General features: G+C 55.8%; 1 long non-coding RNA gene across 1 annotated transcript; it reads left to right on the top strand.

Annotated features, from left to right (window-relative positions):
- The first annotated feature begins 1,152 nt into the window (after positions 1-1,152).
- LOC143694689 (uncharacterized) lies at positions 1,153-2,820 on the top strand. The gene is made up of 3 exons (XR_013183345.1): positions 1,153-1,273; positions 1,684-1,755; positions 1,941-2,820. It is a non-coding gene; the product is annotated as an uncharacterized LOC143694689 (long non-coding RNA).
- The last annotated feature ends 8,099 nt before the right edge of the window (positions 2,821-10,919 follow it).

The raw sequence follows: 10,919 nt of genomic DNA, 5'->3' as shown, positions 1-10,919 counted from the left end.
TGAGGGTTCCTGGGAGAGACTTGGGACTCGTTCAGGGCTTTGGGGACACCAGGCTGAGCGGCTCCAGTTGCACTGGGAGACCCTGGAGGAGGTTCTGGGACAGCTGATCAAGGACCCCCTGCCCCGGAACTGTCCCCATGTGCCCCCATCCCAACGCCTCGTGTCCCCTGTAGCGGCTGCCCCATTCCCACAGTCACTCCCCTTTCCCTGGCCCATTCCCATGTCCCCCCTATCCCGTTCCCGTCCTGCTCCCATCCCAGTCCGGATGCCATTCCCTGTCCCTGTCCTGTATTCCTGATCCCTGTACCGTATTTCCAGTGCCATTTCAGGTCCCTGGCCCTGTCCCCATCCTCATTCCCGGTCCCTGTCTGCAATCCCGGTCCCTGTCTCCATTCCCTGTTCCCATTCCCGGTCCCTGTCCCCATTCCCATTCCCTGTCCTCGTTCCCTGCTCCTATTCCCGGTCTCTGTCCCCATTCCCCGTTCCCGGTCCCCATTCCCATCCCCTGTCCCCATTCCCGGTCCCTGACCCCATTCCCTATCCCCATTCCCGGTCTCTGTCCCCATTCCCCGTTCCCGGTCCCCATTCCCATTCCCGGTCCCTGACCCCATTCCCTATTCCCATTCCTGGCCCCTGTCCCCATTCCCGGTCCCCTCTCACCGGACGCCGCCAACATCGCTCCGGCCCTCCCGGCCTCACGTGACAGAGGAAGCCCCGCGCTGCTCCCACCCACCAATCCCAGCGCGCGATCGCTCCCGTATTTGCATAACCACGCCCTTTGACCTGGCTCCGCCCCCCGCCGGCTGCAGCCGCGTCCGGGCGCTGTTTGCTCCCAGTTCCCTCCCAGCGCTCCCAGTAAGAGCGGGACCGGCAGGGAGAGCGCTCCCAGTTCCTGCCCGGTGCTTCCACCATCGTTCCCAGCGCTCCCAGTAAGAGCATCACCGGCAGGGAGAGCGTTCCCAGCTCCTGCCCGGTGCTCCCACCATCGTTCCCAGCGCTCCCAGGATCGCTCCCAGTGCCGGGCGGGGCGGGGCCGCTTTGGAACCCCCCCAGGGCAGAGCGCGGCTGCTTTTGGGTGCCGGCACTGCCCGGGCCGGGCTGGGAGCGGAGGTGGAGCGGGAGGGAGAGGAGGGAGAGAGGAGGGGGAAAAGGAAAGGCAAAGGGAAAGGGAGGATCGAGAGGAAAGGAGGAGCAGGAGGAGGAGCAGCACCAACCCCACGCGGTTCCCCCGCTCGGGCCGGGGTCCCCCGGCATCGCCCCCCCGGAACCGCAGGTGAGCGGGGAGCTCGCCCCAGATCCATCGGGCGGTCTCCGGCAGGGTGGTTTGGCAGGGCAGGGGATGTTTGGATCTTGCAGGACCCCAAAGCTGGGCCGGAAATGCCCCTGGAGGGATCTTGGGGTGTCCCACGTGGCGATTGACGGTACCTGCAGGCAGGGGAGTGATGTTGGGTTTGGGGATCCCCGGGAGAGCTGGGGGAGAACGTGGGAGCCCTGGAGTGGGGAGAGCGCAGAGGGGCGATGCCGGAGCCGGGGGATCCCCAGCAGCCTGGAGGAATGGGGGAGGCTGGGGATGAGCAGGGTCCGGGTCCCCGAGGCTGGAGGGAGCAGTGACTTCTCCAGCTGCACTTGGGCAGCAGGACGATTAAACCCAACATGCTGATCCCTTGTTTTTCCCCAAACCAGGATTCCCACACCTTGGCCAGATGGAGCAGGAGACTGCGAGGAAGAGGAAGATGGCGAAGGACACCCAGGCAGGTGAGGAGGAAGTCAGTGCCCCTTTCCCCCTCTCTCCTGCTCCATCTCCCAGCCCAGCACGGCCCCGGCTGCAGGACAACCCTGCTGCCAACGCCGTCCTGCTGGGGATGCTCTGGGGGGATCTCCTTCCCCTTCCCTCTGGCACGGAGGCAAATCCCATCCTCTCCTTGTCCTTCCTCTCCCAGATAAGGAGCTGAGGATGGAGACCAGGGAGGCCAAATCCCCACAGCAGAACCTCGTGGAAGAGGCAGTTTTAAGCAGCTCCATGGCACAAGAATCCAATGGGGAGGAAAAACCCTGGAGATCCTGCAGGAGGAGGGGCTCCAAACCCAGCTCAGGGTGCTCTGAAGAGGAAAGACCCAACCTGAGCCAGGAAGGTGGACAGAGCTTCAGCCAGAGCTCAGAGCTGATGGCCCAGGAGCAGCTTCATGTGCTTGGAGTGTGGGAAGAGCTTCAGGCAGAGCAGCACCCTGATGATCAGCCACCAGATGATCCACACTGGGGAATGGCCCTATGAGTGTGGGGAGTGTGGGAAGGGCTTCAGCTGCAGCTCTGCCCTCATCATCCACCAACGCATCCACACTGGGGAGAGGCCCTACGAGTGTAGGGAATGTGGGATATGCTTTAGCCAGCACTCCACCCTGATCTGCCACCAGAGAATCCACACTGGGGAAAGGCCATACACATGTGGGGAATGTGGGATGACCTTCAGTCAGAGGTCCCAACTGATCATCCACCAAATGATCCACACAGGGGAGAGGCCCTACGGGGGCACCCACTGTGGGAAGAGGTTTCAGACCAGCTCCCATCTCCTCCTGCACAAGCGGATTCACACCCAGAAGAGGCTCTTCTGCTGCCCTGACTGTGGGAAGGGCTTCAAGCAAAACTCCCACCTTGTCACTCACCGGTGCATCCACACTGGGGAGATGCCCTACGAGTGTCCCCAGTGTGGGAAGAGCTTCACCCAGAGCTCTCACTTGACCAGACACCAACAGAATCACTGGTAAGGGAAGGCTTGCCAATGCCCTGATTGCAGGAAGAGCTTCATGCACCACTCCAGTTTCAACCCCCATGGGAGAACCCACATTGGGAAGAGTCCTGGTGATCCATGTTCCCTGTGATCCATGCTGGGAAGACACCTGTCCCTTTTCCTGCCCCTCCCATTGACACGATGTGGCATTGAAAAACATGAGGGTCTGGCCATGGCCCTGTCATTACTTTCACTCCCACCTCAGGTCATTGCCAGGGGCAGGAAAGGGACTCTCTCTCTCTCTCTCCCTGAGAGACAGCCTTTCCAGACAGGGGAAATGTGTGGCCAGGGAGAGCCAGTGAGTTGTGTTGTAGTTTTCCCTGTAAACAGTTTTTCTTATCCCTTCTCTTATCAATATTTTTTCTCTTCCTGTTTGTTCCTTATCTGGTTGCTGTTCCCAATAAATTGTTCTTCTCCCAGCCCAGGATCTTTGCCTTTTGTGCTTTCCATGGGAGGCGGGAGGGCAGCGAGGGCAGCGCGGTTTTAGTGGGAGCAGGAAATTGGGGAATCCCATTGCTGAAGCCCGGCCCATGGAAACCGAGCATCCCAGCTGGTGCCAGCCCTGGTGGCCATGGCAGCAACCTTGGGAGTGGGTCCCTGGCTGGGGCTGTGGGAACCTCTTCCCTCTGGTGCCCAGGGACAGGAGTGGAGGGAGCGGCTGCAGCTGAGTCGGGGCAGGCTCAGGTTGGATGTCAGGAAAAGGTTTTTGCTCAGAGGCTGCTGGGGCCCTGGCCAGGCTCCCCAGGGAAGGGTCCCAGCTCCAGGGCTCTCTGAGCTGCAGCAGCGTTTGGCCAGTGCTGCCAGGCCCAGGCTGGCATAGTTGGGGTGTCCTGTGCAGGGCCAGCAGTTGGACTGGAGGATCCTGATGGGTCCCTCCCAGCTCAGCCAATTCTGTGCTTCTGGGACCCCATGAGCCTGGGGATGGGGCTGCCAATGGTTGCCATGGCAACGGGCTCTGGCTGCAGGCCTGAGCTGGTGTCCATGGCAACCACCCCTGGCATGGGGTCTCCATGGAGCTGCCAAGGGACTGAGCATAGCAACAGGGGGCTGGTGATGGTTGCCATGGAAACTGACCATACCAACAGGGGGCTGGTGATGGTTGTCATGGAAACTGACCATAGCAACAGGGTCCTGGTGATGGTTGCCTGCTAAGGATCAGATTTGTCACAGGCCCTCAGAAAAGTTCCATGGGATCTTTCCAAGAGTCTCCAGGCTGTTCCAGAGCTGGAATGTCACAGGCAGGGACAGGGGCTCCATGGAGACCTCCCAGGGCTTTCTGGGGATGGTAAAGAGCCCTGTGGTCAGAGGCAGTCACAGCCATTCCATGGTGACATCCCAGGGCACCTTGGGCTGCAAAGGCACCCATCTGTCACAGGCACTCACGGGGGCTCCACGGTGAAATCCCAGGAGTCCCCAGGCTGCCAAAGGGTCGGGATGTCCCAGACACTCACAGGGGTTCCTGTCATGGGCACAGTGGGAGCTTCATGCAAAAGCTTTATTTCTTTATTGGAGAAACTCCTGCTGAGTCATGAGGTAGAGAAATGACACCCAACAGCCACCATGGATCCTCAAACCCCTGCAGCATCCCTAGACTTCTAAAATTCCTTCTAAGAGAGGAGACTGGGAGCGGCTGGATCCAACTCCAGCCCCAGACTTTGTCAAAGGTGTAAAAAATTGAACAGGTGGAATTGAACTTTAACACAATTTGTCCTGCAGAATTAATGATAGAATGCCAGATAGATTTATTTAACTGTCTCTGGCTTATTCTGGTCATGGTCAGATGGAAAGATCACTAGCACAGTTATTTAACCCACAGTTCAATTGCTATAACAATTATCAGAATATAATGCTGTAGGAAGCAATATTGAAGTCAGCAGGGCCTTGCTGGAGTTGTTGGAGCCCATTGCAGGCAGAGCCTTCTGCTCCAGCAGGAGCTGCCTTTCCTGTGCCATCAGCAGGGCAGGTCCTGCTGCAGGAAAAGTCCCAGGCCAGCCCCAGCACAGGGAAGGCCTCGGGCACAAGGGCAGAGTGCCGTGCTGGGAGCTGTGCCAGGGAGAGCCTGAGGCACCAAAGGCACCTTGGCAGCAGCAGCTGCTTGCAGGTCATGGCCAGAAGCCTCCCTTGGCAGCCCGGCCTGGTGGCCACCACTGCAGAGCTGCTGCCTCAGGGGTCCTTCCTGGCTGGGCTCTGAAAAGCCACTTGTGCTCCAGGAGCCTGACTGGGAAGCCATTGGCCCCAGCACCTTGGGGACAAGATATCAATGACAAAACTCTTCATGCCAGCAGAGCCAAAGCAGGGGCAGAGGAAAGGGCAGAGCCAGGCCCAGGGGACAGGGCTGCCATGGTGATGGCTGTGAGGTCAGTGCCCCTGCAGCAGCCTGGCTGCCCTCAGCAGACATTCTGGCCAGAAGCGTTGTGAGGGCACCCAGCACATCAGAGAACCCACACTACAGGAATTCTGTTCTTGAGGATGAGAAGGTTTCACTGGGTCAGGTTGCAGAAAGCTCCTGCTCTGGGACAATTCCTGGGATGGGGAATCTCCTTCTCTGGAAAAACTGTTGCAGTTTCATGCCACTTTCATAACTGCAAAATATTTCCTCTTCTAACAAATGTAAATCTGCCCTAATTCAGTTTAGAGATATTGACCCTTGTTTTGTCACTTCAAGATTTGAGAGAAAATAACTTTGATCACTATTTTTCCATTTTCACAGACCTTGGAGAGGACCCAAAAATCTCCCAAGATGGGGTTTGGAGGCCTCATCACAAAACCAGCAGGGAGAGGTTGAGGGCTCTGTGCTCAGTGGGGTGGAGACTGAGGACAGAACAGGAATAGCCTGGGAGGGATTGAAGGGTGGTTTCAGAGAGGCTGGAGTGTTTCTTCATAGTGGGAATGAGCCTGAAGAAGACATAATAGCACAGAGGGCAGCTTGGGAGGCCCAGAGTGGACACCAGGAGAAAGGAATTTCCCTGCCAGGGCAGGGCTGTGGTGCAGCACGTCCCCCAGCAGGAGCCTGGAGCAGCCCAAGGCTTTGTGTGGGCAGGCAGAGGCAGGCAGGAGGCAGAGCTGTCAGCAAAGGAAGGGGCCAGCCAGGTGGGGCAGCCGGGGGATGCCGACAGCCTGCAGGGACAGAGGCGCAGGTTTGCTCAGCACCAGAGACATCTTTGCCTTGCTTGTCCCCACCTGGCATCCCTGCCACCAGTGTTCTGCTCTACCTGGAACCTGAGGACACTTTCTCAGTCCTGTCCCTCAGAAGGATCTATTTAAAGTATGAGAAACTTCATTGTTTCACCCTCTTTTTGAGTCCCTGAGAAGTCCTTTGAGCAAACTCTGAGGGACTGAGTCTGATGCAAAGAGTACCAAAGCCCCAGAGGGTCATTACAGTCCTTGTGCTGTGTCTGTGCTGCTGAACTGGGCCAGGCTCCTGGCCCAGATGCGGCTCCTGGCCCAGAGGCAGCTCCTGGCAAAGGCAGCAGAGCTGCAGAGAGACAGCTCTGGCCAGGAGCAGCTCCTGTGCACAGCCCAGCAGGGCTGGGGCACTGCCAGGGCCCCTCAGGGACACCAGCAGGGCACAGACAGAGCTCACAGGGGCTCAGCACTGGCAGGGGCTGTGGCATGTCCCAGAGGGGGCTGTGTCACAGCAGCTCCTTTGTGGCTGTGTCATGGAGGCACAGAGCAGCTGTGATGTCAGCAAGGGCTGTGTGACAGCCAGAGTGGGCTGTGTGAGGTCACAGATTGGGCTCTGACATCACAGAGTTTGTTGTGTGAGGTCATTGTGGTGACTGAGCATCATAGAGGGGACTGTGTGACATCACAGAGCAGGCTGTGACATCATGGCATGGCTGTATGACATCATAGAGCAGGCTGTGAGGTCAAAGTGTGTGCTGTGGCATTACAGAGTGGCAGTATGACATCACAGAGCGGGTTTTGTGACATTACTGAGGGGGTTGTGACATCACACAGGTGTCTGTGACATCATAGTGTGAGGCCATAGAGCAGATCTCGCCATCATAGAGGGTGGCTGTGTGACATGAGAGAGTTGGTTGTGACATCACTGGCTGGCTGTGTAACATCACAGAGCAGCCTGTGACATCACAGAAAAAACTGTGACATTGCAGTGTGACTCTGACATCAGAGTCTTCTGAGACATCACAGAGCAGCTGTGTAACATCACAGAGGACTGTGTGACATCACAGGGGATTGTGTGACATAACAGAGATTGCTGTGTGACATCACAGGGGCTGTGTGACATCACAGGGGCAATGTGACATCACAGGGGCTGTGTGACATCACAGGGGCTGTGTGAGGTCCCTGGGGAGGTCACTCTGCCCCGGCCCCCCTCACAGTTGCCCCCAGAGCAGTCCAACCCTGCTTGTGCACAGTGGGGTCCCCTGTCCGCCTGGGTCCCCCCGCCCCTGGCACCACAGCCTCCCCCAGAGGATGTTCCACGAGATCGACCCCAGAGCCTGACACGGGGATGGGGGGCCGGGGCCCTGGGGGTGGCACAGGGGGACAGGGACCCCCTGGCAGCGTCCCCGTGTCCCCCAGGGCCAGAGCCTGGGCCAGGGCTCCTTCACCCTGGTACCAACGAGGCCTTGAGAGCGCTGAAAAAATCCCCAGCAAGGGAGCAGCAAAAACCAGATTTAATATTAAGGGACAGCAGCACAAAGTTCCTTGGCAAGGGTCACTCTGCTCCTGACTGGACACTTCAGGCACACCAAGGAAACAAAGCAACAACAAAACGAAGCAGAATCCAGGCAATCAAACCAGAAATGAACCGAGAACTGTTCCTGTGCATGTGTGTGACACAAGGACAGTGAGGGGAAGGATAAAAGGAATATAGCCCAATGGTTTAACAGAGCTCAAACTTAACAAGACTTAACTGTAACTGATAGCTTAAATGTCACAATTTAGGAAAAAAGAGCAGCTAACAGTATTTAACCTAACGTATAACCTATGACTTTGCAACTTAACAGAGGAATAACACTTAACAGTATTTAACTTAGCCTAACAACTTACATTAAAATAACAACTTAGCAGAAGAAAAACTCTCATGAGCATATAACTTAGCTCATACCTCATGACTGAACATTTCGTACAGGCCTGACTGACTCAGCTATCCAAGGCACTCAAAGCCCTCAAAGAGCAGCATTTCTGCCACATTTCCCCAGCACAGGCACTCCTGTGTGCACATAGACACAAAGAGTCAGTGCAAGGCACCTGTGAGAAATTCCCCTGAGGGCAGGAAATGTTCCCTGTGGATCCTTTGGCATCTCCCCAGAGGGTGAAGGGTTGAGCCTGGAGGAGTGGGGGGATCGGCCCAGGCTCTGTCGTTGTTGGGGATCCCCGAGTGCAGCAAACGGGAGAGTTCCCAGCTGGGAGAGGCCCCACTCAGAGGGAGTCGCTGGCCCAGGAGAGCTCCAAGGGCTCCTTTTGGAGCGCTGTTTGCAGGGCCCCAAGAGAGGGGCTTCAGTCCCAGCAATGGCTCATCCTGGCCGCACTGGGCACCAACAGCTTTCTTTGGCAGGGTGAGAACAGGGATGTTGTGCCACTGAGGGAACAAAACCAGTTCCCAGGGCTGCTCCTACAGAAAGCAGGAGCTGGTTGGGCAGCAGCAGTGCCTGGAGCAGACAGTGTTTGTGATGAGCTGCAGAGGAGCTGAGCCCAGGGGCTGTTGGCCAAGGCCGAGGCCCAAGGAGCATTTCTCAGCTGGCAGGGAAGCCTGAGAAGGGGAGGGGGGAATTCAGCAGCACAGGGCCATGGAACCAAGGGACCATTGTGACACTGTGGGGCCCTGTGAGACCAAGGGACCATTGTGACACTGTGGGGCCTCATGGAATCATGGAGAGCACTGTGACATTGCTGGGCCTCATGGAACCAAGGGGACCATGCTGACGCTGTGTGGCTCCATGGAATGCAGGGATCATTGTGACACTGAGAGGCCGCATCAAACCAAGGGTCCATTGTGACACAATGGGGCCTCACTCATGGAGCCAAAGGTCCAGTGTGACATTGTGGGGTCTCATGTCATCAGTGGACCACTGTGATACTGTGGAGCCAAAGGAGACCATTGTGACACTGCAGGGCTGCATGGAACCAAAGCTCCAGGGTGACACAGAGGGGCCTCCTGTCATCAATGGTTCATTGTGACACTGTGGAGCCAAATGAGACCATTGTGACACTGCAAACCCCCAGGGTCCAAAGGTCCATTGTGACATTGAAGGGCTCATGGAACAGAGGAGTCATGTGACACTGTGGGGCCTGGGGAACCACTGAGACCATTGTGACACTGCAAGGCCTCATGGAATAAGTGGGACCATTGTGACACTGCGGGGCCTTATGGAACCTAGGGGCCATTGTGACACTGCAGGGCCCCATAAAACCAAGAAAACTCAGAACAGGTCTGGCTTGGTCTCCCAGGGGCCACCTGATTAGTCCAGCTGACCTTGGAATGTTGAGGGTCTCTTCTCTTCTGCTAATAAAACAATGGGGCGCTGTACTTTCCTTCCTATGGAAAAGATCTTCATCTCCAGGTACCCATGGCCAGAACTGGGATTTTACTTCCAAATTTCCTTATATCCAGGGATTGTTCCAATAGGAATATTGCCAGGACAAGTCTGTCTTGCAGTGGTTTCACAAGGGTCACTTCCCATCTGTCCCCAAACCATTGGGGAAGGCTCCATGCTTTCCTTCCAATGGAAAAGAACTGTCCTGCTTCTCCAGGAGCCTATGGCCAAGATTGGGATTCCACCTCCAAAATTCCCATAATCCAAAGACTGCTCCCAGACAAAATCTGCCATTCCTGACAAATCTGGCTGGCCTTGGCCTAATGAGTCTCTCACCTGCCTTTCAAACATTGGGCTCTGTGCTTTCCTTCCTATGGAAAAGAACTGTCCTGCTCCTCCAGGCACCCATGGCCAGAATTGGGATTTCACCTCCAACATTCCCTGTTGTGAAAGACTGGAGGAGATTGTTGGCTCAAAACATTTCATGTGTGAGGGAGGAAGGGGCAGGTGCAGCCTTGCCCTGCCCTGGAACCCCAGCCTTGCCCTGCCCTGGAACCCCAACCCCCCCAGAGCCTCTATCCCAGCCCCACAGTGGCTGCCAGTCCCTGGCACAGCACAGGCAATGCTCCACAGCCACCTCTGCAGCCCCAGCCCAGCTCCTGAGGGACCAAATGAGCCCAAGCCCCACCTGGGGGAAGGGCCCAGGGAGACCAAGGGCTATTGAAGGCTGACCACAAGGCAAGCACACATCTTGACCCTGCATCCTCTTGGAATTTCCATCTCAATGCTGCTGGACTCCAGGAGTTGGAAGCTGTGTGTGTGTGCTTCTCTGTATCTTTTTATGTCTTTCTCTCTTTCTGTGTCTTCTTCTTTTGTTTCTGTGCTCCTGCAAATGTTGAGTAACTTAAAATTGAACGGGCTTAGAGTTTGTGAAATTGAATGGGCCAAGGCAATGCTTTCAGAAGTGGTTTTTTGTTGATTGAATATCTGTCATAGTTTGACATGAGAAGAATTTTTAAATGTAATGGAAAACCTTTTGTGTCACTGACAATCTGTTAAACCACTAAGATACTGAACACACCTCTGTTAACCACATATGCTAAAGATGAAAAAACCCAGGAACCTCCTCTTTCTTTTCCAGTCAACAAAGAAGCAGCAGCCCTGGCCCCGGCCCCCATTCAACCAAACCAAACCAAACCAAACCAAACCAAACCAAACCAAACCAAGCAACCCTGCCATGGGCTGAGCCCCTTCCCCCCTCCCCAGGCTGCCCCCACAATCGGCCCCATTCTGACCAAACCAAACCCCAACAACTCCCAAACAGGAAAACAAAAGCGGCTACAAAACCCCAACCAGAACAATGCCAGCCACAGCTATTAAAATCTTACCATCAAGACCCGCCCCCAACACAACTCAAACCAAAAACCCCTACAACCTACAACGCACACAAAATAACCCTACAACTAAAATTAAACATAAAAACCCCAAAACCAGCCATAAAACCAATTTTACACAACCCAACCACAAATTCCACCACAAGTTACCAGTGGGTCAAGTGTTAACCCTTTCAATACTTCAATCCTCCCTCGAGTAAAAAAAAAACAAAACAAAATATAAGCATATAAATACCC

The sequence above is a fragment of the Agelaius phoeniceus genome, chromosome 8 (genome assembly GCF_051311805.1).
Source record: "Agelaius phoeniceus isolate bAgePho1 chromosome 8, bAgePho1.hap1, whole genome shotgun sequence".
Lineage (NCBI taxonomy): Eukaryota > Metazoa > Chordata > Aves > Passeriformes > Icteridae > Agelaius > Agelaius phoeniceus.
The sequence above is the reverse complement of the archived record's forward strand: the minus strand, read 5'-3'. Positions and strand labels throughout refer to the sequence as shown.